The 23543-nt window shown below is 39.7% G+C and overlaps 1 protein-coding gene across 1 annotated transcript in view; it reads left to right on the top strand.

Moving 5' to 3' along the window:
- The window catches only part of TPRG1 (tumor protein p63 regulated 1), a 157313-nt gene that overhangs the window by 78966 nt on the left and 54804 nt on the right, over positions 1-23543 (top strand). The gene's annotated exons all lie outside the window — the stretch shown is intronic.

The following is a 23543-nucleotide window of genomic DNA, read 5'->3' as shown; positions in this document are numbered from 1 at the left end:
CTGCGGGAGGGGAAGAGAGAGGCAGAGAGGAAGGAGAGGGAGAGGGGTGGAGAAGAGCAATCTATGAACTTCTCCTGTGGGCACTTCTCCTGTGTGCCCTGGCCAGGAATCGAACCCGGGACTTCTGCACGCCAGGACGACGCTCTACCACTGAGCCAACCAGCCAGGGCAACTTCATTCTTTTTAATACTTCAGAATATTTTATTTTAAGCCCAATGTATTCAGCTCCTTATTAATGGGTATTTATTTTTACCTTTTTAATATAAAAAATGTCACTATAAATATCCTTGTCTACAGGACTTTGCATATATGTGCAAATATGTCTGTAACATAAATTTTTGTAACTAGAATTATGGGGTCAAAAGTCAGGAATTTTTATTGAGAGTTATTGCCACATTGCCTTCTAAATAGGTGACTCCAAATTATGCTCCCATGGAGTACGAAGATCTATTTTACACATTTTTACCAAGATTCCATATTATGAACTCTTTTTCTTTGTCAGTGTGATAAAGAAAAATATCTTACTTTTGTTTATATTCCATCACTAGAATTGAAGGAAGTTGAGGCTGTTTTTCTTATCTTGTAAAGCCATTTTATTTATTTTCTGTGAACTATCTCTTTACGATCATAGCCAATATATATTTCTATTGGGATATTAAATTTTTTTATTATTTATTTGTAAGAGCTCTTTATATATCACAGAACATGATTCCCTCTCTCTATATATGTCACAAATATATTTTTTACTTTGTCATAGTTTTTTTAACTTTATAATGCTATTTTTATTTTACTGTCTTTGAATGTTAGGTTGGCAAATGTATTAGTCTTTTTCTTTTTTTTTAAGGAGAGAGAGGGAGAAAGAGAAACAGACAGACAGGAAAGGAGAGAGAGAGAAGCATCAACTCATAGTTGTGACACCTTAGCTGTTTATTGAGTGCTTTCTCATATGTGCCTTGACTGGGAAGCTCCAGCTGAACCAGTGACTCTTTGCTCAAGCTGGCAACCTTGGGTTTTAAGCCAGTGACCTTTGGGCTCAAGCCAGCAACCATAGGGTCATGTTTATGATCCCACACCCATGGGATCATAAACTGGTGAGCCTGTACTCAAGCCGGATGAACCTGTGCTTAAGCAGGCAACCTTGGGGTTTTGAACCTGGGTCCTCAGTGTCCCAGGCCAATGCATCCCAAGCCAATGCGTCCCAGGCCAACGCTCTATTGCTGTGACACTGCCTGGTCAGGCTGTATTAATTTTTTGAGGCGTCTAAGTTTATTTCTTCTTGAGGAAAACTATACTGAAATTGTAAATACATAAATGTATTTCCAATTTTTCTCTTAGTGTTTTTATCATTTTTTAAAACAGTAAAATTTAGTTTTTCATCTAGAATTTGTCTTAAGCAAGGAAAAACGTATGCAGTCAGGTTTATTTTTTACCTAGATGGCAGGCTAGTTATATCAACATCACTTATTGAATACTTCATGTTTTTCCTTTCATCATATATACTTTACCATGTGTACCTGTATGTCCTTCTGTATTCTTAATTTTACTCCATTTATCTGTTTATTAAAGTACAATATGACTTTAATTATTGTAACCTCTGTTTATGCTTTAATATTTGTTAGAGTTACTCCCCTCTTTTCTTTTTCTAAGAAATTTTTATTTATGCATATTTACTTTTCAAGCAGCTTGACTAATTTTTTTAATCCTATTTTTATTAGGATTTTCAAATATTAAATCAACCATGCATTCCTAAGATAAACAAATTTAGTCATGGTATATTATTTTTTTTGTACATTTATGGAGTCAGTTTGCTAATATTTCATTAAGGACTTTTGTGTGTCTGCTTATGAGCGATTTTAGTCTATGATTTTCATTCTTCTGTAATGTCTTTGTCAGGGTTTTGTATTTGGATTACACTGGCCTCATAAAACCAGCTGGGAAGTGCTCTTTCCTCTTTTATTTTCTAAAGGATTCTGTATATGGGTGGTTTTATCTCTTCTTTGAATGTTTAATAGAATTTACAATAAAAATCTTCTGGGCCTGAGATTTCTTTGTGGGTAGTTGTTGATAAAGCTATTTTTAAAAAATAAATATTGGGTTGCTCAGTGTTTTTCTTTGATTTTATGTTACTTATATATATTTGTCTAGGAATTCAAGTTCACTTACATTGTATTTGAAAACAAAGTTGTTAATATTCTATTATTATCCCTTTAATGCTATAAAATATTTATTAAAATTTTTTCCCCTGATATTAGTGATAGTGCATTTTTTCTCTGTTGATGAACCTATCAGTTTTGCTGGTTTAAGCAAAATGTGCTTTTCACTTTGCTAATTTCCACAGTTGTCTTATTTCTATTTAGTTGATTTCTGCATTTCAATGTTCTCTATTTTTCCCCCTTTGTTCTATTTACTTTAGATTTTCTTTTTCTTTTTTAACTTCTTAATTTGGAACCAAAGGGGATTGATTTTAGGTTTTTTCTACTTTTGTAATAAGATCATTTAAAGCTATAATTTTTTTCTGAGTGTTGCTTTACTGCATCTCCCAGATTTTTATATGTTGTGCTTGTATTATCATTCAGTTAAAATATTTTCTTTTTTGGTATATGATTTCTTCTTTAACCCATGAATACTTTAGAAGTGCATTGGTAAATTTCCCAGTATTTTGAATTTTTCTAGATATTTTAATATTATTATTTTTTAATTTAGAGATGACTTATTTTATTGACTGAACTGTTGTATATCTTGGTGAATATACTATGTACAGCTGAAAAGAGTTTTGCACCCAATTTTCTATAAATTTCATTTAGTTCATTGTTTGATAGTTTTGTTGAGATTATCTGTGATTGTTTATTTTGCTTTTGTGACTTTACCATAAGAATGTTGATATTGTCTTCTTTGATGTAGGGTCATTTATAGATGTTGAATCCGTATCTTATATTATAACCATTTTTTAAGGATACCAACTCTTTTTTTAATTTAAATTTTTTTTCATTAATTTGAGAGAGAGAATGGGGAGAACGTAAAGGGGAGAGAAAGAGAGAGAGAGAAGCATCAACTTGTTGTTCCACTTAGTTGTTCCATTGAGTTGTGCCCTCATTGATTGCTTCTCTTACTTACGTGCCCTGACCAGGGATTGAACCCACCATGTGCCGGGATCACACCTTATCCATTGAACCACCTGGGCAGAGCAGATTATAAACATTTTCATTATAAAAGCTCTGCTTGTTTGCTTGTTTTTGGTCTTGCCTGCTGAATATTGCAGAACTTCTGTTTTTTTTCTTTAAAACTTTTTCATATACTTTGCCTTTTTTTTTAACTTTAAACTTTCTGAGTCTCTTTGCTTTTTGATGTAGTTTTCTATACAGATGTAAATAAGTTTCACTCTGATCCAACCTGGGGATCTTTTCTTTTAATCTGTAAGATTAACCTATTTATATATATTGATAAGACAGTTATGGTTTTAGTTAACCCATCTTAGTTTTTATATTATTGTATTTTAGAAATACATTACTATATTTTCTATATTCATTTCCTTTGCTTTCCATTGAACACACACACACACACACACACACACACACACAATTTGTTTGTTTTGTTTTTAAACAAGAAGCCTATTTATATCTATATTTATAGTCTATTTTTTCATACTGGTAATTCTCAGGGTAACTTAGCATAGCATTAAAAAGAAAATGAAAACTTCTCCATCATTCATTTTTTTTTCTTTCCTTTTTAATTCTGTTTTTACCCCAATATTTTTATTTATTTATTTTTTTTTTTCTGAAGTTGGAAACGGGGCGGCAGTCAGACAGACTCCCACATGCGCCCAACCGGGATCCACCGGCATGGCCACCAGGGGGTGATACTCTGCCCATCCGGGGCATCGCTCTGTTGCAACCAGAGCCATTCTAGTGCCTGAGGCAGAGGCCACAGAGCCATCCCCAGCGCCCGGGCCAGCTTTGCTCCAATGGAGCCTTGGCTGCAGGAGGGGAAGAGAGAGACAGAGAGGAAGGAGAGGGGGAGGGGTGGAGAAGCAGATGGGCGCTTCTCCTTTGTGCCCTGGCCGGGAATCGAACCTGGGACTCCTGCACGCCAGGCCAACGCTCTACCACTGAGCCAACCGGCCAGGGCCTCCATCATTCATTTTTTAAGTTGTTGATAATGACCATTATTAGTTACTTCAATGGTAACTTATTTAAATAATATATTTCCACTGATGTGCTATCTTAAATAGTATATATAAAGCCTCCACTCTAAAGAGTAAAAAAATTTGCTTATTCACACTAATCCCACATTTACAAATTCTGCGTTCCCCTTCCTTCATTACTTTTACCAGACAAATTTCACTTTTTATGGTATATTTTATTTTATTTCCCATGAGGCATACGATTATTACCACGGAGAGCTGGTATAATTCCAGCCTTCCTAATTAACTTGTGGGGCTTTATCCAGATTTGCATCCAGGGGTTAGAATGAGAGCGCCTTCGCCAGCAGCTGGCGTGCTGTCAGACGTTAGAGGGCTGCCTCTGAGCCCCAGGAGGTGGGAACACTCTGTGGTGAAGGTGGCGTTTTCAGGTTCTGCTCAGTTTTTTAGAAAACCATCTTAGTAGAGTTTTTGACTAGGAGTAGAATCCTGGATTTCAGTCCCAATTTTACAGCTGTTTTCTTTGCTTCCTCATTTATCAAAGGGTCATTCATAGGACTTGCCATTCGGCTTCATTACCAGTCTTATTGTGAGGCTCTAATGAGATAGCTGGAAGCACTTTGTAATATGCCTCAAAGATGCTGGGTGTTAACCAGTTCTGATTTTCTCCCAGATAAAAGCTTTTGTTAACGTGGAACTAAGTAGATTAATATGATTGTTATCTTTATGTCCAAGTCAGTTGGCCCTTCTTGGTCAGGCATGAAGTCACCATTATAAGGTCAGAGGTCACTAAAAAAGGGAAGAGGCAAAGGAAAATTCAGCTGCTAAATAATGGTAAGCTGACTTCAGAGGAAACCCTGCACCAAGTCTGAGCAAATCCCCTTATTATAAGAAAAGGCAGTGATTTGACATCATCCACTAGCTGTAGGTGGTAATACTGGCCTCGTTTTCCAAGAGCTTTTTACCTCCCCTGTGCCGTTGATCCTCAACACCCCAGAGTATGTAGGGCTGACTGACTATACATTAGAGATGAGACAAGGGATTCAGAACTATCAGCTAATTAGTATCAGAGCTGAGTTTCTGAATCAATTCTTCCAATTTGCCGTTCAGTATTATTTTCTTTGAATAAATAATATTTTATCTCCTTCTTTTCCTTTCTCTTTTTCCCTTCTCCTACCCACTCTTCCCTTCTTTTCCTTCCTTTTCTCTCTGATCTTGCCCGTTTTTTTGCCCTCTCTCCTCTTCTCTCCTCTTCTCTGTCTCTCTGGATGAAGACACCTTCTGTTCATGTAGCTTCTGCATCTCTTAAGAAACCAGAAAGGGGACTATTGGAACTTAGCGGAACATGTGCCAGCATATCCCTCAGACGGGTGCTCACAAAACAAAGTTGTTTTGTTCTGCTCACTGTTTGCCTTTGGCTTCATGTGAAGGGAGAGGCAGTGGAAAGAGACAACTAGAGGCTGCGAGTCATTTGATTGTGAGGTGACGCAGATTCTCTTCCCAAGAGATAAAGTCAGGAAATGGTAAGAGGCCTGGTTTATCCTCCAAGGCTAACTGGTTTCTGGTACATACCTTTTGCTGTCATTCCTTATTTGAGACACAAACCCTAAATTTATTTCTATCATTATTAAATTTATTCCCAGATTTTAATTAAAAATCAATTTTTATATCCTGTTATGTCTTTAACCTCTCCAAAAAGTAGATAAGGGAGAAGACTGGGCTTCTATGAGAATTAAGCATAAAGCTAAAGCTATGACTAATTGTAACTACACCCATTTCTTGCCCTTTAAATTTGGACAAGTCATTGTATTTGAGCTCTTAATTTCCAATCTATAAAATGTCAGTATTTAAAAAATCCCTGCCAGGTTTAACTCATGGTTCACTATAGATTTAAACGATAGATATGAAAGTGTTTTATACATTGTAAAATGCTAAATTAAAGAAACCTGAAGAGTACTAAAAATTCATATTTACCTGTCAAATCTCCCCTTTTATTTATTTATTTTTGATGACAGAGACAGAGAGACAGAGAGAGGGACAGATAGGGACAGACAGGCAGGAAAGAAGAGAGATGAGAAGCATCACTTCTTCGCTGTGGCTCCTCAGTTGTTTATTGCTTTCTCATATGTGCCTTGATGGGGGGAGGTTACAGCAGAGCGAGTGATCCCTTGCTCAAGCCAGCAACCTTGGGCTTCAAGCCAGTGAAATTTGGGCTCAAGTCAGCAACAATGGGGTCATGTCTATGATCCCACGCTCAAGCCAGCGACCCTGCACTCTAGCTTGTGAGCCGGCACTCAAGCCAGATGAGCCGGCACTCAATCTGGCAACCTTGGGGTTTCAAACCTGGGTCCTCCATGTCTCAATCCAATGCTCTATCCACTGTACCACTGCCTGGTCAGGCATCCCCCCTATTTTTTAATATGCCCTTAATAGATAATGATGAGAAAACTGTAACAGTGTGTGATCAAGTGACTTGTAAGAGATCATGTAACTAGATGGTGGTGGCTCTGAAACATGAGATTCTCTATTTCAAACCCTCCCTTTGTCATGCAGCTAATTCCTATTAGATCTCAACTGCATTGTAGTTTTTCATGGTAAAGGGATCCCCTCTCCTTTCCTCTATTCCCCTCTGAACTCTGTGATGAGGAGGTAGAGTGGAGATACTCCTGTGTTTAAAGAGCAAGTTTAAAGTCAGGCTGCCTGGGAGCCAGTCCTAGATCTGCTTCTGAGTGACCTAGAGCTGTCTCCTAACAGGCCTTGACTCAATCTCCTCGTTTGTAAACTGGAGAGTATAGTTAAAATTTTTAAACTATATCATTAATCTGCATTTAGGATTAAAAGAGATAATACATATAAAATGCTTAGGAAAATATCGGCTATATTGTAAATATTTAGAGGATGCAAGTTTGATAATAAGTTTGGTAGATAGACACTGGTTCCCTCGTTCCGTGGCTGCAGGAGGGGAAGAGAGAGATAAAAAAAAAAGAGAGAGAGAGAGAGGAGGGGGGGCCTGACCAGGTGGTGGCGCAGTGGATAGAACGTAGGACTGGGATGCAGAGGACCCAGGTTCGAGACCCCAAGGTCGCCAGCTTGAGCGCGGGCTCATCTGGTTTGAGCAAAAGCCCACCAGCTTGAACCCAAGGTCACTGGCTCCAGCAACCTTCGGTCTGCTGAAGGCCTGCAGTCAAGGCACGTTTGAGAAGGCAATCAACGAACAACTAAGGTGTTGCAATGCACAATGAAAAACTAATGATTGATGCTTCTCATCTCTCTCCGTTTCTGTCTGTCTGTCCCTGTCTATCCCTCTCTCTGACTCACTCTCTGTCTCTGTAAAAAATAAATAAATAAATAAATAAAATAAATAAATAAATAAATAAATAAAGAGAGAGAGAGGGGAGGGGTGGAGAAGCAGATGGTTGATCGGGGTTTGAACCAGTGACATCCATACACTGGGCCAATGCTCTATCACTGAGCCAACTGACCAGGCCTCTTCTGGTCTTGAAATCCTGTGCTTTTGTAATACTTCTCTTTTGCTATAGCAGTTAACCAAAAGTCATTCATCTTAGAGGCCAAATCATTTTACCTAATCAATTACTTCTGTGAATAAAATATCTCTGGTGAGGAGTTCTGTTGGAAAACATTGCTCTTGTCACATAGATTTGCCATCAAAAGCTCAGAGGGGCCTGACCTGTGGTGGCACAATGGATCAAGTGACGACCTGAAACACTGAGGTCACCGGTTCAAAACCCTGGGCTTGCCCAGTCAAGGAACATATAGGAGTTGATGCTTCCTGTTCCTCTCCCCCTTCTCTCTCTCTCTCTCTCTCTCTCTCTCTCTCTCTCTTTCTTCTCTAAAATGAATAAATAAATTAAAAGAAAAAAAAAGAATTAAAAAAAAAAGCTGAGCAGGAAGGTCAGGCCAATACATGTCTTCTTACAAGGTTAGGTGTCACACACTTACCTTTCCATTTTAAAGAATTTTTTTTATTAATTTTTAGAGAAGAGAGAGAGTGAGAGAGAGAGAGAGAGAGAGAGAGAGAGAGAGAAAGAGAAGGGGGCGGGAGGAGCAGGAAGCATCAACTCCCATATGTGCCTTGACCAGGCAAGCCCAGGGTTTTGAACCAGTGACTCCAGCGTTTCCAGGTCGACGCTTTATCCACTGCGCCACCACAGGTCAGGCTTACCTTTCCATTTTAAAATTTGCTGTTTAAAATTTACATCCTGCAAAATATAAGGGATAGTCCATGTTGCAGATGTGAGGCCCAGGAAACTGCTGTGGTGGTCACTGCCATCCACTTGTAGTGATGCTGGTGGTGGCGAGAGCCGCAGCTCGGGACTGCCCCCTGTTGACACCAGGAGGGCGGAAGGAGGGCACTGCAGACATTACTCCAGCACCCAGCCTCGCTCCCTTGTGTCCAAAGGCCAGGGAGCTGCTCTGTGCCCCTAGAGTTCTAATTTGGCCTCTGTTCCTCAGACAAGACCTTCAAAGAGCCTCTGCTCAGCTCTGGGTGAATCAGCTCATGGCCCGGCCGATTCTGCTGGCTTTGCGTCTGTCAGTATGTTCTAATCACTGTTATAAGTGTGGTTCTGCGAAACACCATGTAAAATATTTTCTATTGCTCCAGCAACATCTCTTGTCTAGACAACCTAATTATGAGCACAGAGCAAACAGCTGAAGTGTATGCTGCCCCCAAGGGTTGCCTACCTCTGGAGTGGGGGGGGGGGGGAGGACAGGGGAAGGCAGTGGATAGCATTAGTTCCTTTTCATTGACTTGACCAGAAAACTGAGCCCTCTAAAGGAATTCGGCTAACCTTTAATTTAAAAAAAAAATGATCTGGTGGAAGCTGGCATTTGGTTGTTTTTCTAAACTCAGTGGAGGATTAAAGGTACTGATTTATTTCCCTCCAACTCCAATCACATCTTTTTCTTGGCTTCAAAGGTGGTTTGTGGTCTTTGCTTAAAAAAGAAAAAGCCACTGATTTAATAATCCGCCCTACCAGCACCATTCTGAAAATAGAAAGTCAGCCCCTAAAGCTATGTTCTTCTTGAATAGTAATCTGATTAATTCAGTGAATTTTTTCTAACCCTGGCCAGGTGGCAGGCCTTGTGCATGACAAAGTGAAGAGACATTGATACTGTCCCTGAGGTGTTCACAGGCTTGTGGGATCACACACATACACACACCCACACCCACACCCACATATACTCATGCTTTAACCAGGCTTTGGTTAGTGCTCCAGTGGAAAGTCAACAGTATCATGGGCCCAGGAGAGACAGAAATAATTCCTGCTGGAAGGTGTTAGAAGGTCTCTTGAAGGAGGTCTCTCTGAGCAGGTCTATGTAGGATGTGCCGAATTTGGGCAGAGAGATAGGGAGGAGCAGCACGATCCAGACACATGCTGTGATCATACCAGGTCTTCCAGGGATTTGGTTCCAGCTGCTGGGTAGAAGTTTCTGAATGGTTTTGAACAAGAATAGTATAGGGGAGTTTTAGTGATGGTTTGGTTTTAGTGATAGTATGGTTTTAGTGATGCTAGGATGTGAGATGTTGAAGGTTTTGAGGGAGGAACTTAAACCAGTTGGCATTTTCTTTGAGAAGATAAAGTTAGCAACATGATAAGGGACAGTTTGGAAAAAACAGAAACTGTAGGAAGGGGCTGACCATGGGAGAGATTCTCTAATGGTAGAGTTGGGAAATCATAAGGACCTGAGGTGGGTCAGGGGGTGAGAAAGAAAGACATGGGTGTGAGAAGACTTGGCTGAAGTGGAATCTCCGGTGTGTGATGACTAGACTGGGTTTCCCTGATGTGGGAGAGGGAGGAGAGATGGACAATGAGCCTCTGAGCGGGAGATGAACTTCATGTTTATTATGTGGGCTGCCTGATAGGCTATGGGAAAAGATGATGGTTGGGAGAAACTATTCACACCACTGACATTTACTCAGCACTTGCATTGCCAGATGCTGTGCTGAGTATTGTGATAAAATTGTGGAAAAGAGAGGTTTTTCCTCATGGAACTCATAGTCCAGGAGGCAATCAGACTAATCAAATAAGCTTACTGATATGTATACAATTACGGCAATAGTGGTAATTTGAAGGGAAATAGATGAAGCATGTGAATTGTCTATTACTTTGTAATAACTTACCTCAAAACTTAGTACTGTAGCCTGACCTGTGATGGCGCAGTGGGTAAAGCATTGACCTGGAATGCTGAGGGCGCCAGTTTGAAACACCAGGCTTGCCTGGTCAAGGCACATATGGGAGCTGATACTTCCTGCTCCTCCCCCTTTCTCTCTCTCTCTCTCTCTCTTTCTAAAACTGAATAAATAGAATCTAAAAAAATTTAAAACTTACTAATTTTTCTAAAAAATTCACAAAACTTAGTACAGTAAAATAGCACTTACTATTTCTGCTTCTGAATCAGGCATAGGCGCAACTTAGTTGCATTCTCTGGTTCAGGATGAAGGTACCACCAATACTGTGGCATCTGAAAGCTCAACTAAGGGGGATCACTTTCAAGCTTACTTACGTAGTTGTGGGCAGGCTCAGATCATCACTGGAGTTTGGCCAGAGATATTCATTCCCACCATGTGAGCCTTCCCCTAAGGCTATTGACAACATGGCTACTGGCTCCTCTCCGAGGGAGCAAGGGAGAGATAGAGAGCAGGAAAGGTTGAGAAAGATAGAAGCCACAGTCTTCAGGTAACCTAATCTTGGAAGTGACAGCTCACCACCTCTGCCACACTCTACTCACTAGAGGCAAGTTGCTAAATACAGTTCACATTCAAGGGGAAGCTGTCACACCAGGGCATAAATTTCAGGAAGTAGACATTCTTGGAGGTCATCTGAGAAGTAGCCTACCACGTGAAGGAGATCAGAGCGTTTATTACAGGATTTAGACTTAAATTAAAGGGCAAAGATCAAGGAAGTTTTCTTTGAGGAAAGGATTCTGGGGCTGAGATTGGAAGGATAAATAAGAGTTGACAAGGTGAAGGGAGTTATGGAGAGAATGTTTTGGGGAGAGGAAGAATTTGCACAAAGGGGGGAGGGAGCCTGGTCCCTCTGAGGAACTGTAAGCAAGCTAACACATCTGCTCAATCGGAAGAGCCTGAGACACTGACATTGGATGAGTTTTGTATTTAGACTTCGAAGAGCTGTCGCATTTTGGAGGAGTTGTGAGTAATTCTGCTTTTACCTGTCACTGCTTTGGCATTCACTAGAGAATGAAAGGGTTCACAGTTAAAATTAATTTGAAAGCCTTTACTCTGAACTGTGGGACTGTCTCTAGAACTGCTGGGAAATGGGTCTGATTCAGTGTATCAGATGAATAAAATTGTCCACTTATCTCTTAGGATAATTACTTCTTGTGTAATAAGATAATGTTCATAAATCACCCTGGGCTTATTGGGGAAAGATAGTCTATAAACACAAGGTGTTATCAGTGATGATAGAACAAGCCCTGGGGGATTAAAAGCAGGTGTGCATCTTGACACTGTGGCATTCTACTCTAAACTAAGACCTGCTAAGTTCACCTGAGTTCTTGAGAAATGCTTTAGGTTCAGAAGTGTCAGCAGGGTGCTGGGAGGAGAATGGCATGAGCAGCAAGGTGGGGATTGGGAAACCCTCTTCTTTAATTCATTCACTCTAAGAAAAAAGAGTGCTTGCTCTTGTTAATCCTGGTTAAGTGACTATGACACCTTAAAAATGCAACATGAATACTCTACCTCTGGGTTGGGCATAAGAAAATCTGAATTCTAGTCCTTATTCTGTCTTCAGTTTCCTATGCATCCTGAAAAGAAAGTCGTTTCCTCTCTCAGAGCCTCAATTTATCCCCATGTAACATAAAAAGGGTTAAGATAGGTAATCTGTAAGGTCTTTGACATCTTGTGGGCAATGATTGACCAACATTTTATAATGTTCTTTCTGGTTTTGCTCCCATGAAATAAAAACCATAGAAACCCCTTGTCAGCAGTCAAGGGATATTATAACCAATGACAGTTTTTGTTTTGGGAATTTTTAACATTGCCAGCAGAACTTGAACTTTAGCACATTGCTTTGCAGACACAGGGGAAAGACTAAATAGGTCTGTTAGTGTTTGATCCACTTTTTTTTTTCCAGCTTCAGCCTCCTTGCTCTTTTCTTCTCTTATTCTGGATTCTCTGGATTTAGCCATATATTTCATATTTTTATATTATATCATTTTTTATTTCTCTATTAAAAAGATCCAATCAATTATGAAATAGTTTAAATTATTCTTCATTTAGCATCCAATTATGAAGTAGTTTAAATTATTCTTCATTTAGGTGTGCCTGACTACTAAATTATCCAACAGAATTTTTACCTCACCCCAAAGAAGGCATGGTTTTCAAAACACAAAGCAAAACATTTTTATGCGGTGGAAGGCAGGTGAGAGGTTATTAAGATTCAGTGTGCAGTCTGTCTTGAGTTATCCCTTCCATCTCCAAATATTCTCTCAGTAAATAAGGTGACATGGCATCGTATTGTTTTTTTCCTCCAAATTAATCATTCGTTTTGAAACATTACCGCACTCCATGGGACTCAGTATAAAAAACCCTGGGAAAACTGAAGTTCAAGAGAAACGATCAACCACACTGGATTATCTAATAGGCAGACAAGCACAGATATAGGGCAACAACATCCACCAAACAATGACAGAAGTTCAGTCTTAACGTACTTTATTAAATATTTTAAAACTACAAATCTTCAAAGAAACTATTCCAATTTCAGTATTCATGAAAATTTTTGGCTTTTAAATTTAGTATTGTTTATATTTTGACTGACACATGAGCAGAGAGGCCATGACACACACACACAGTAGCAGGGCCATAAAGTCTTAGTATGGCGGTGAATGGAAGTGGGTAGTGGAGCTGTAGTCCAGTGAGTCCTCTCTCCAAAACAGTGATGTTAAGCTACAGAGTTGTGTTCTTCTGCTCAAACAAAAGCAACAGCTTTGACCTTCTCTGTAGAGTGTGTTCAGTCATGAATAAAGGTGACTTGATTTTCTTTTTCTATCTTTCTTGTCTACATCAGAATCTGGAAATTCTGTCTTTAAAACTTAAATTAGCCTGACCAGGCGGTGGCGCAGTGGAAAGAGCGTCGGACTGGGATGCAGAGGACCCAGGTTCAAGACCCTGAGGTCGCCAGCTTGAGCGCGGGCTCATCTGGTTTGAGCAAAAGCTCACCAGCTTGAACCCAAGGTTGCTGGCTCCAGCAAGGGGTTACTCAGTCTGCTGAAGGCCCACGGTCAAGGCACATATGAGAAAGCAATCAATGAACAACTAAGGTGTTGCAACGCACAATGAAAAACTAATGATTGATGCTTCTCATCTCTCTCCATTCCTGTCTATCTGTCCCTGTCTATCCCTCTCTCTGACTCACTCTCTGTCTCTGTAAAAAATAAATAACAATAAATTAAAAAACAAACAAACAAAAAACCCCTTAAATTAGTCCTCAGAGTAGAAGAAATATCTGTTAAATGCAAGTGGCGTGCAGCAACATTCTCTAATTTTCCATCTAACAGGATCCGGAAGTTATCCGAGGCAGCCGGTTACTAACTGAAATCCTGCATTTCTTAAGCTCTCTTGAAGCCAAGTGTCTCCACTTGGCTAAGTTCTAGTCAATGAAATGTAAGCAGAAAAATGAGAGGGCCTTTTAGGAAGACTTCTCAAAAGGCAAGAACGCACTATTCTCTATATCTTTCTACCTCTTCATCCTCACCTATAATATGGCTGTGATGCTCCAGTCACACAGAGCCAGAAAAGACAAAGGGGTTCTGCCAGCTCCTGAAGGCTAGGGAGGGTGGGGCTGGCAGTTCTGTGTGATTCTGCAGTTCGGGATTCCACAGAGCATGGTTCCAATCTCAGATTTATCGTTTATTGGCGTTGCTGCATCTCTGTTTTGAGGTTTGTGTTCTTCTTTCGAAGATGGGGTTAGTAATGTCCATCTGATGGAGTTGTGGGGAATAAATGGGAACATATGAGAAGTGCCAAGCTGGTGACTAGTGGGTGCTCCAAGATTATTAGCTTTGTTGTTATTGTTGTTTTCGCATTTTCTGTGCCTTTATAAGGAAGATTGCACTCTATAGATATACTTTTTTTTTTTAAGATTTTATTTATTCATTTTAGAGAGGGGAGAGAGAAAAAGAGATGGGGGGGGGGGAGCAGGAAGCATCAACTCCCACATGTGCCCTGACCAGGCAAGCCCAGAGCTTTGAACCGGCGACCTCAGCATTCCAGGTCTACTCCCTACCCACTGCGCCACCACAGGTCAGGCTGCACTCTATAGATATTCTTCAATGCATTGCAAAATGCTAATAGATCAGCTACTCCCTGGGAACTACTGAGTCCCTGAGTAGGGCAATGAGGACTCTGGTCTGTGCTGTAAATTTAACAGGAAAAGAGTGTTAATTATTCACTTAACTCAAGGCCTATTACTCAGAGACAAACTAATGGAGAGTTGGAGCCTGTTTTCTAATGGGGATAGGAATTTGCTGAATCAGTTTGCAAGGGCCTAGAGATAGGAAATCTGTTTCTGTGAGCAGAAAACGCACATGTTAAAATGTATCTAGTAACAAGACGGTATCCACCAGTTCAGACCAAGCAGGAAACCTATACAGTCAGAAGGGATGACTCTACAGGTATGGATACAGTGACCTTAACCCAATAACTGGCTACCTAAATCACCTAGGGTTATAATTTTATACCATTTGATTTTAGCTAGCAGGCAGAAGAAGCCAATTTTAATGCAAAACCTAAATTATAAATAAGGACATTAGGTAATTACTATTTACTGACTTTTTAAATTAAAAAGTTGTTTTAGCTCTTTTATACAGTTTCAGTCATTGTGTGTTTTCCTTGTTTCCTTTTTTGTTTTGTTTTTCTCTCCGTTGTAAATCTGATATTGCTGCATCAAGATTCTGGAAAGAAGGTTTAGTTGTAATAGTTTTAATGAGGTGATTCAACAATTGAAGGACAATGTCCTCAGTCTCTGCAGGGAAAGAGAGATCAATAAGATATTGGTTTTGCCCTCAAATAGCCTGAGATCTAATTGGGCACAGGGAGAGTAAATATATAGAACACTAATTTTCATAAAACACATAATACGACAAACCCTAAAGGAAAGACAGAAACAGCATATTATGGGAGCACAAATGAGCCAATTATTTTTTAAGGGTGGGAATTTTTGCTTAAGAGACAAGAGACTGATAAATTTTGGTATAAAATGGTAAGATGCCTCATATGCTGGGGAAGAGTATTATCAAAAGAATTATACAGCCTGACCTCTGGTGGTGTAGTGGATAAAGCTTCGACCTGGAAATGCTGAGGTCGCCGGTTCGAAACCCTGGGCTTGCCTGGTCAAGGCACATATGGGAGTTGATGCTTCCTGCTCCTCCCTCCCTTCTCTCTCTGTCTCTCTCCTCTCTCTCTTTTCCTCTCTCTCTCCTTTCTAAAATGAATAAATAAAAAAAAAGAGTTATACAAAAGTGTGAAAAGTTGTTTCAGAGGGTACAGGGAGAGAGGAGGGAGGGAGGATGAACTTTTTTCATAGGCAGTGTTAAATGGCAGGCTATAAAGGTTTTATATATTTCATTGGCAAATGAGTCATAAATATTTTAGAACAGAGAAGACTTTATGCATTTTTGAGTCCCTATACCTGGTAGCATGATTCTGGGATGTGGCAGGCACACTGCTGTGTGCTCACTAAATGGTGAGTAAATGGTTAAAGCAGGTAGTGGTGTGTGAGATGGATCGGAGCACACCACTCCGATAAGTTTGATCAGACTTTTGAGTCCATGCTGATGAGAAGTATTTGAAGTCTGACCTGAGTTTGGAAAGAAGAGGTCATGTGTGAGATTCTGAGTATCATCCTTTTGTGTGCTACACTAATGCTCCAGTGGTGCAAAGTCACTTGAGATTTGCTTGGATGGAGGCAAAGTCTGAAAACAGAGTTGCCTTGGGGTTTACAGACTTACCCTCCTCAACAAGGATCAAGTTACATCACATACTCTGATGAACTGGGCAGCAGGCAAGGATTTTGTCATGCATGCTCTTGACTTTGCCTTTGGGGATCTGTGCCAAGAATGCCCTGGATTTGATCTTGGGTGTGGTGCTGTCCACTCACTCATAATGCCCAGGGAGGCATGTTGACAAGGATGGGTGGATGGTGGAGGATTGCTGAGCTATTTCTTGGCAAATATCTGGGAGGAGGCGTTCCCCAAATGCCTCAATCCTGTTATTTTTGAGTAATGGACTGAACCCAGGTGCCTGATTGGACAGGGCCACTCCCAATTTCTTCTAGATAAATATTTGGTTGCCAGGAGGTTATATTTAAATAAGAAATACCTCTTTAGGAAGATGTTGCCTAAGAATTCCTGCAGAGGGCAGGATTCCCTCCCAGCTGGGAAATGCTTTGGAACCACCAAAAACTTAAACTGTGCTTATTGGGAGGGCATCCAGTTCGAGGTTCTACAACAATCTGAGTAACAGGAAAACCTATCAGTATTTTCTTGTTATTCAGAGCAACATTGCATTTTTCTTTAAGGAAGTGCTTCTGGTTTCTAGTGTCATAATGACAAGATTCTGAATCACAAATGGAATCCAAGTTGGGGGTTTGGCTTTAAAAAGAGAAATTGGTTCTCTGAAAAAGAGCTTAATCCTTTCTGGAATCTAAAGCACAGAGTCTGGGAAGCTAGAGAATTTGGATATTTTAGACATAGGGCATCTTAACTTTGCCTTTGCTACTTGTAATTCATATTTAAATGTTGGCTTTTGGGGTGCCATCAATTTAGCTTTTCTACTCTATGGAAAGAATCCTCATATATTTTCCTTCTATTTTCACCAAATGAGACTATTAGGATTCAGCAATTCAATCTTATAATTGTTTTGTGGAGCATCTGTCTTTAGAAATAATCCAGGTAACATCTGTAGTTTTTATATCTATATCTATATCTATATCTATATATCTCTATATATATCTATATATCTATATCTATCTATATCTATATATATATCTATATATAGATATCTATATATATATCTATATATATATTTATATATATATAAAAGAGGGCTGAACAAAACAAAAACACAACAAACAAACTAAACAATAAAAAAATAGGGCATAAGGTGGAAACACATGTAAAAAGACTTTTAACCTAACTTTCTGGTTTAAAGTTTAGTGTTTTTGATCCTCTTATCCATTCTAATAATTACCCATAACAGCATGTGAAATTGAAGTCACATGCTACCACTCTGCCCATGGTTTTCTGAGGTGTCTCTTAATCACCAGCTATACATTGTTTTGTTTTTGTTTTTAAGTCTTTGGACCCCTTTTCTTTAGGGTTTATACTAATATCCATTGACACAGATTCCCTTAGAAAAGAGAGACTTGACGCACGTGTGGCAACTTAAGTTCAAGCGATAAGAGGCTTGTTCAAAAGACTGGTTTGAGTCCAGGAGCTGCGTAGGGTGTGTTTCAATGAGACCCTATCAGGAAGAATAACATTGGGACTGTGGGACACTTGACAGAGGGCTAAAGTTTAGAATTTGTGCCTCCTAATTTACTGCAGGAAAAAAACCTGTTAGTTAAGATGTGTTTAAATTCTCCCAAGGTGCTATTACTACACTTTAACAAATGAGAGTAATGATAAGAAACAAAAGCTAGAAGGGATTTTGGTGTCTGGTTCAATCTCCCTCATTTTGTAGATATAAACCATAGTCTTAGGGAACTGTGGTCAAGACACGCCGTGACAAATCTGAGAGTAAAATTTTAAAGATGAGTAAACAACTACGAGGCTGTTCACTGACCTACACATTTAAGTTCTAGCATGTTTAGGTTTTCTTCTTATGTCATCAGAGAACAGGAAATCTTCCCTTTAGAAGCATCTAGCAAATGGAGCATTGATTAGGTAAATAGCAGATGCAGAAGAAGAGTTTTAATTTTTCCATAAATGAGCTCCCTGACATTGGCTATTGACTATCTTCTCTCTTATCTGGACCTGTTAAAAAAAACATCTGCAGAGCAATGAGAGCACCATTTATGACGGGTAGTCAACCTTTTTATACCTACTGCCCACTTTTGTATCTCTGTTAGTAGTAAAATTTTCTAACCACCCACCGGTTCCACAGTAATGGTGATTTATAAAGTAGGGAAGTAACTTTACTTTATAAAATTTATAAAGCAGAGTTATAGCAAGTTAAAGCATATAATAATAATTACTTACCAAGTATTTTATGTCAGATTTTTGCTAAGTTTGGCAGAATAAATCTTTATAAAACAACTTACTATAGTTAAATCTATCTTTTTATTTAGACTTTGGTTGCTCTGCTACCGCCCACCGTGAAAGCTGGAACACCCACTAGTGGGCAGTAGGGACCAGGTTGACTACCACTGATTTATGATCTTCTGGTGTCCTTCAGAACAAAATACAATCATTTGAATTTTTATCTGGGTACTCTTAAATAATAATAAATGACATAGTGACGAGAAAAAAAGGTATAGATAGTTTTACAGAAATGAAACATATGGAAGAAGACATGCCTGCATCACAGTGTCAGGAGTTTTGAATTTGACCCAATCCTATTATTTAACCCCTCATATCTTTGTATTGTCATCGCTAAGAGCCTTTCAAAAAAGATTTCCCTCATTGCTTTTAGATTTTTTTTTTTTGTATTTTTCTGAAGTGAGAAGCGGAGAGGCAGAGACAGACTCCCACATGTGCCCGACCAGGATCCACCTGGCATGCCCACCAGGGGGCGATGCTTTGCCCATCTAGACCACTGCAACCGAAGCCATTTCAGTGCCTGAGGCAGAGCCATACCATCCTCAGCGCCTGGGCTAACTTTGCTCCAATGGAGCCTTGGCTGTGGGAGGGGAAGAGAGAGACAGAGAGGAAGGAGAGGGGGAGAGGTGGAGAAGCAGAGGGTGCTTCTCCTGTGTGCCCTGGCCTGGAATTGAATCCAGGACTTCCGCATGCCAGGCCAACACTCTAACTCTGAGCCAACCAGCCAGGGCTGCTTCTTAGAATTTTTAAATAGCTGTTCCTTATGTTCTACTCATCTGAAATTCATGCAGTTCTGGGTGGTTGCTGGGTGGCAGCAGATGTGTTAAAGTTGTGGCCTATGGACCAGGCAGAAGGGCAGAGGGGTCATATTCATGTCCAGTTAGCACTGACTGTGTGTCCTATTTCCCAAGTGTAACAGAGCTGTGACTGAGTTTGGATTGGCAGGGAGTGACTATTGTTTGTCATTGGTCATTTGAAAAGGGTGGTAAATAATTCCAGTAGCCACTACAATTTATTAAAACAGCCACTGTGGACTAGATACTATATTAAACTCTTTAGATATATCATTGTGAATTTAAATATCACCACCAGTGAGGTGTTATTATGCCCATTTGACAGATGAGGAAACTGATGAAGAGAACGATCAACAGACTCAAGGGCACAAAGCCAGCCAGCCAGTGCTTTACCTAGGACAGACCCTTGTACCACCAAAACTCATTCTTTTCCTATCATGGGGCTGCTAAGTAAGTAGAGATAAAGCCAACGACAAAAACCTCATCTGTTTTTGAGGTGAGTGAATCAATGGGAGTGAAGGCATCAGGCACATTTAGGCTAGAGAGAAAATGATAATGTCAGCTCTTAGTTCTTAGTGTCCTGGGATCTGCAAAGCCCTCACACACTTCTAATTTGTTTGGATTCACAAACACACACACACACACACATACCCATAATAATTATAAGAAAGTCATTAACTTTGAATTTTACAAATGAAGAAACTGAGGTTCATTTGAAAGTGAGGTCACCTTAACAAAATTCTTGGTAAATAATGCAAAACTGGGTCTCTGGATTCCCCAGGTTCGGACATTCTCATGTATCATGCAGCCTTAAAGAGATGTGCTGTTTTCTCTACCCAGGCCATCCTCTTAGGTGCAGGGACGGTCTTAGGCCTTCGTGCACCAAGTTGAGACAATCCCCATCAATCTGATGGACCTCATCTTTCAGCACTGGCTAATTCCTGCCTACACTTACGATAATGCCTGTTTAAGCTGCAGCTGTTTACAGAGTCCTGCACATAGGAGGTGGCTCCCTAAGCTTGCCTATCATGCACATAATGAAACTACAAATCTGCTTCTTCACTAAAGGCCCTTGGTGCCAATATTCAGACAAGCCCAGCTAAATGATTCTTAACAGAAAATAGAAGAGAAAGTAATCTAGACCTCTTGGGTATTATGCATGTTAGTATTTTACACAATTTATTTTTGGATAGAATGTAGATAAGAAATTCTTTTCAAATCTTGAATATCTGAGGTGTCAGATGACTTCTGGAACTGGAATAGACCTTAGAGATTTTCTAAGACCCAGAGAGGGAGAGTTACTTATGTAAATTCGAACTTATTTACAGAGACATGGATGACTGGGCTATCCTGACCCCTCAGGAAGAAGCTTGGGCTTGGGAACCAAACATTTGTGGATTTGAATCCTGACTACCATTTACTAGTAGTAGGACAACAGATTAAATGCTTGGTGTCTCTGAGTCCTGATCTAATCTTTAAAAATAAACATAAACATACCTTCTTTGCAGGTAACTGGTCAGTCTACAAGAGCTAGTATATTCCAAAGCCGAGGTAGCGCAGGCGTACTTTGCGTTTCCTGTACACCCTGTTACCCCAATGTCTCTTGTTTGGCTTGGATTCTAGTGAGATCATGTGTTACAGAGTTTACTGCACAGATTACCCACATGATATAGGAGTACAACTCAGTTCTCGATGGGAAAAATACTGTACCATCAATCCCGTTGTAATTTACTCACGTCATAAGTTAACTATGTTATAGTATGCTTTTGCCATATGTAGTTTTAGCATCTATTATTACATTTGGGATCTGCTTTGACTTGTATTTCTGAACATGTATAATTAAGAGTTATATTATAGTGGGCTTCACAGCATTGGGTAATGAAAAGAATTCTGGCCTTGTAATCAGGAGAATTTTGTGCCAACTCTACCAGGCACCAGCTGTGTGATTATAGATGCCTCCTTGTGAGGCCTAAATGTGAACATTTTAGTTCAGGTAATCTATAAAATCCTGATCAGTTTTCAGATTTGCTTTTTTTTGTCCTTTCTTCTACTAGTATGTATATGTGGAGACCCCGTTTATTATGTGTGTCTAATGCTTCTAGTGGGATAAGGACAAGTGTTGCTCTTCTAACTCAAATCACTTCATTAGTGGAAGATTAAGCTGAATTCCTAACCACTAATGTCTCCTGCTAAATTGGGTGGGGTTTTTTTTTTTTGGTGTTTGTTTGTTTGCTTGCTTGTTTGTTTTTACACTGCAAGGGCTCAATACTAAATAGGTTCTGGAAGTTTATTAGTTCTGGCAAGGATAGTCCTTTATAAAATACACCAAGTTACAGGAAGGTGGCACTAGAGACTCTTCTGTTAGGTAAATGAGTCCTGGGTCTGAAATGGAATAGTCATAGATCTTTAAATTGGAGACCACCAAGCAGGAATCTTCACCCAGTAACCCTGAAAGGTGATTACCCTCTGTTTCAAGGCTTCTGATAAAAGAGAATTCACTACTTCTGGCCGGCCTGTTCCACTCAGGGAGGCTCTGGTTAGAATGGTCTTTCTTGTGTTGAGTTCAAATAAGCTCTTCTTGGAGATGTCACCTCTTGGTCCTAGCATTTTTCTCCATTGCTACACAGAATCAAGAGTTAGTTTATGAATTCAACAACTGTTTATTTTCTACTATATGTAAGATACTGTGCTGAGCTCCAGAGAGATGACACTTGACATCTTTTTCTCTAAGGGCTTACAGTATTTGGAAAGGCAAAAGCAGAACATCAGTTGCAGTATGATGAGGCTACTCCTTCTGGGTGTAGGCACGGGGTACTCTGGGGATGAGGAGAGCATAAAGCATATCCCGCAGAGTTTGAAAATCCAAGTCTTCATGTCCTCCTTTATCTGTAATTTTGGAAGTCATAGCAAGTCTCAGGAGACTAGCACTCTAATCCCACTTTTGCTGCCATTGTCCCTATGAAATAATAAATGATTCAATCCATTTCCCATAGCAGAGGCTGTAGGTGGCATCTTTTTGCATTATTAGTCCTTCACATGTTAGAGTAAATAGTCAACAACTCATCTGATGAATCTAGCCTGATACCTCTCTCCTCTTTTTTCCTGCACCTCACTGGTCAGACTAGAGTAGAAAATCAGTACTTAGCTCTCCCTGCACCCGAGTTTATCAAGTCCCACTGAACCCCCTCTTCCATATGATGGGCCTGCATTGCAGTGACCTTGAGCTTTTGCCTGAAATGTTCTCAGCAACCATTAAATTAAAAGTATACTTAGAGAGAACCCACAGAAATGCTGAGCATGCCCAGGCAGATTGAAAGTTGCCCCTGGGATCTTTCCATTGACCAGCACACACACACAAAAAGATGACTAAGGCAGTGCCTGCCCACTCCTATGTGGAAATAATGTTATGTTTGTCTGGAAGCCAGTAAAAAATGTATGTTGAAAAATGGCCTGATGACAGGTTATTTTGTACCCCAAATACTTGACCCTTCAAATTATTTATTTTTTAAATTCTTGCACTCCAATTATTTTCTCACTGATCTTGGAGGAATTTTCAGAAAAAAGGTGAATGACTCAAACTCAGGGGTTTGAGAAGTCTGTTAGAACTGAGAAAGGTGTTCCTCGCACCTGTTTCAGTCACACTGCGATGATCTTTTTTTCTTTTTGCAGCTAACGTGAAATAAAAATATTGGGTGAATGGGACATCTCACAATCACTGGAGGGAAATCCCTTAATGATGGGATATGAAATCCAGTCTGTAAGTTTCACTACATAAAATATTTTCTTTGGAATAGAAAAAGAAAATCTAATTGCCATTTGTTCAGCTTGTCTAGATACATTTCAAGGTCAATGCTAATCTTTCTTGGGAGTATTTTATATGATGCAGAACTGAAATCAGAACATGGACTTAAGGGATAGTAGTTCCATGGATTTTTGGATTTTGAATGATTCTCATGTGTACGGTGAGCAGAGAGGTAATCGAAGCATGGGGCCCAGGGAATAGCACTGAGTGTTTTCTAAGACCATCATATCAGAGTACGAGTTTTCTAATGTAAATGTAACTTCAGTAAACCTTAAGCAATATTTTTTTTTTTCTGAAAGAATCCCCAGGATTTGCCACCTTTGTTTTTTTCCTTTTTCTTTTTCTTCTAGACTAACAGGAATGAGGCTTGTTCTTCAATTTGGCAAGAAGTATTCCTTATCAGTTTAAAAACATTTAGAAGAGTTGGTTGATTTTCACCATATTTGAAAGCATACAAATAGTTATTCATTTTTTTTTCTTCAAGTGGGAGGAGGGGAAATAGTGAGAC

The sequence above is a fragment of the Saccopteryx leptura genome, chromosome 8, assembly GCF_036850995.1.
Source record: "Saccopteryx leptura isolate mSacLep1 chromosome 8, mSacLep1_pri_phased_curated, whole genome shotgun sequence".
In the NCBI taxonomy this organism is placed as follows: Eukaryota; Metazoa; Chordata; class Mammalia; order Chiroptera; family Emballonuridae; genus Saccopteryx; species Saccopteryx leptura.
Note: the sequence above shows the minus strand (reverse complement) of the source record. Positions and strands in the feature narration are given on the sequence as shown.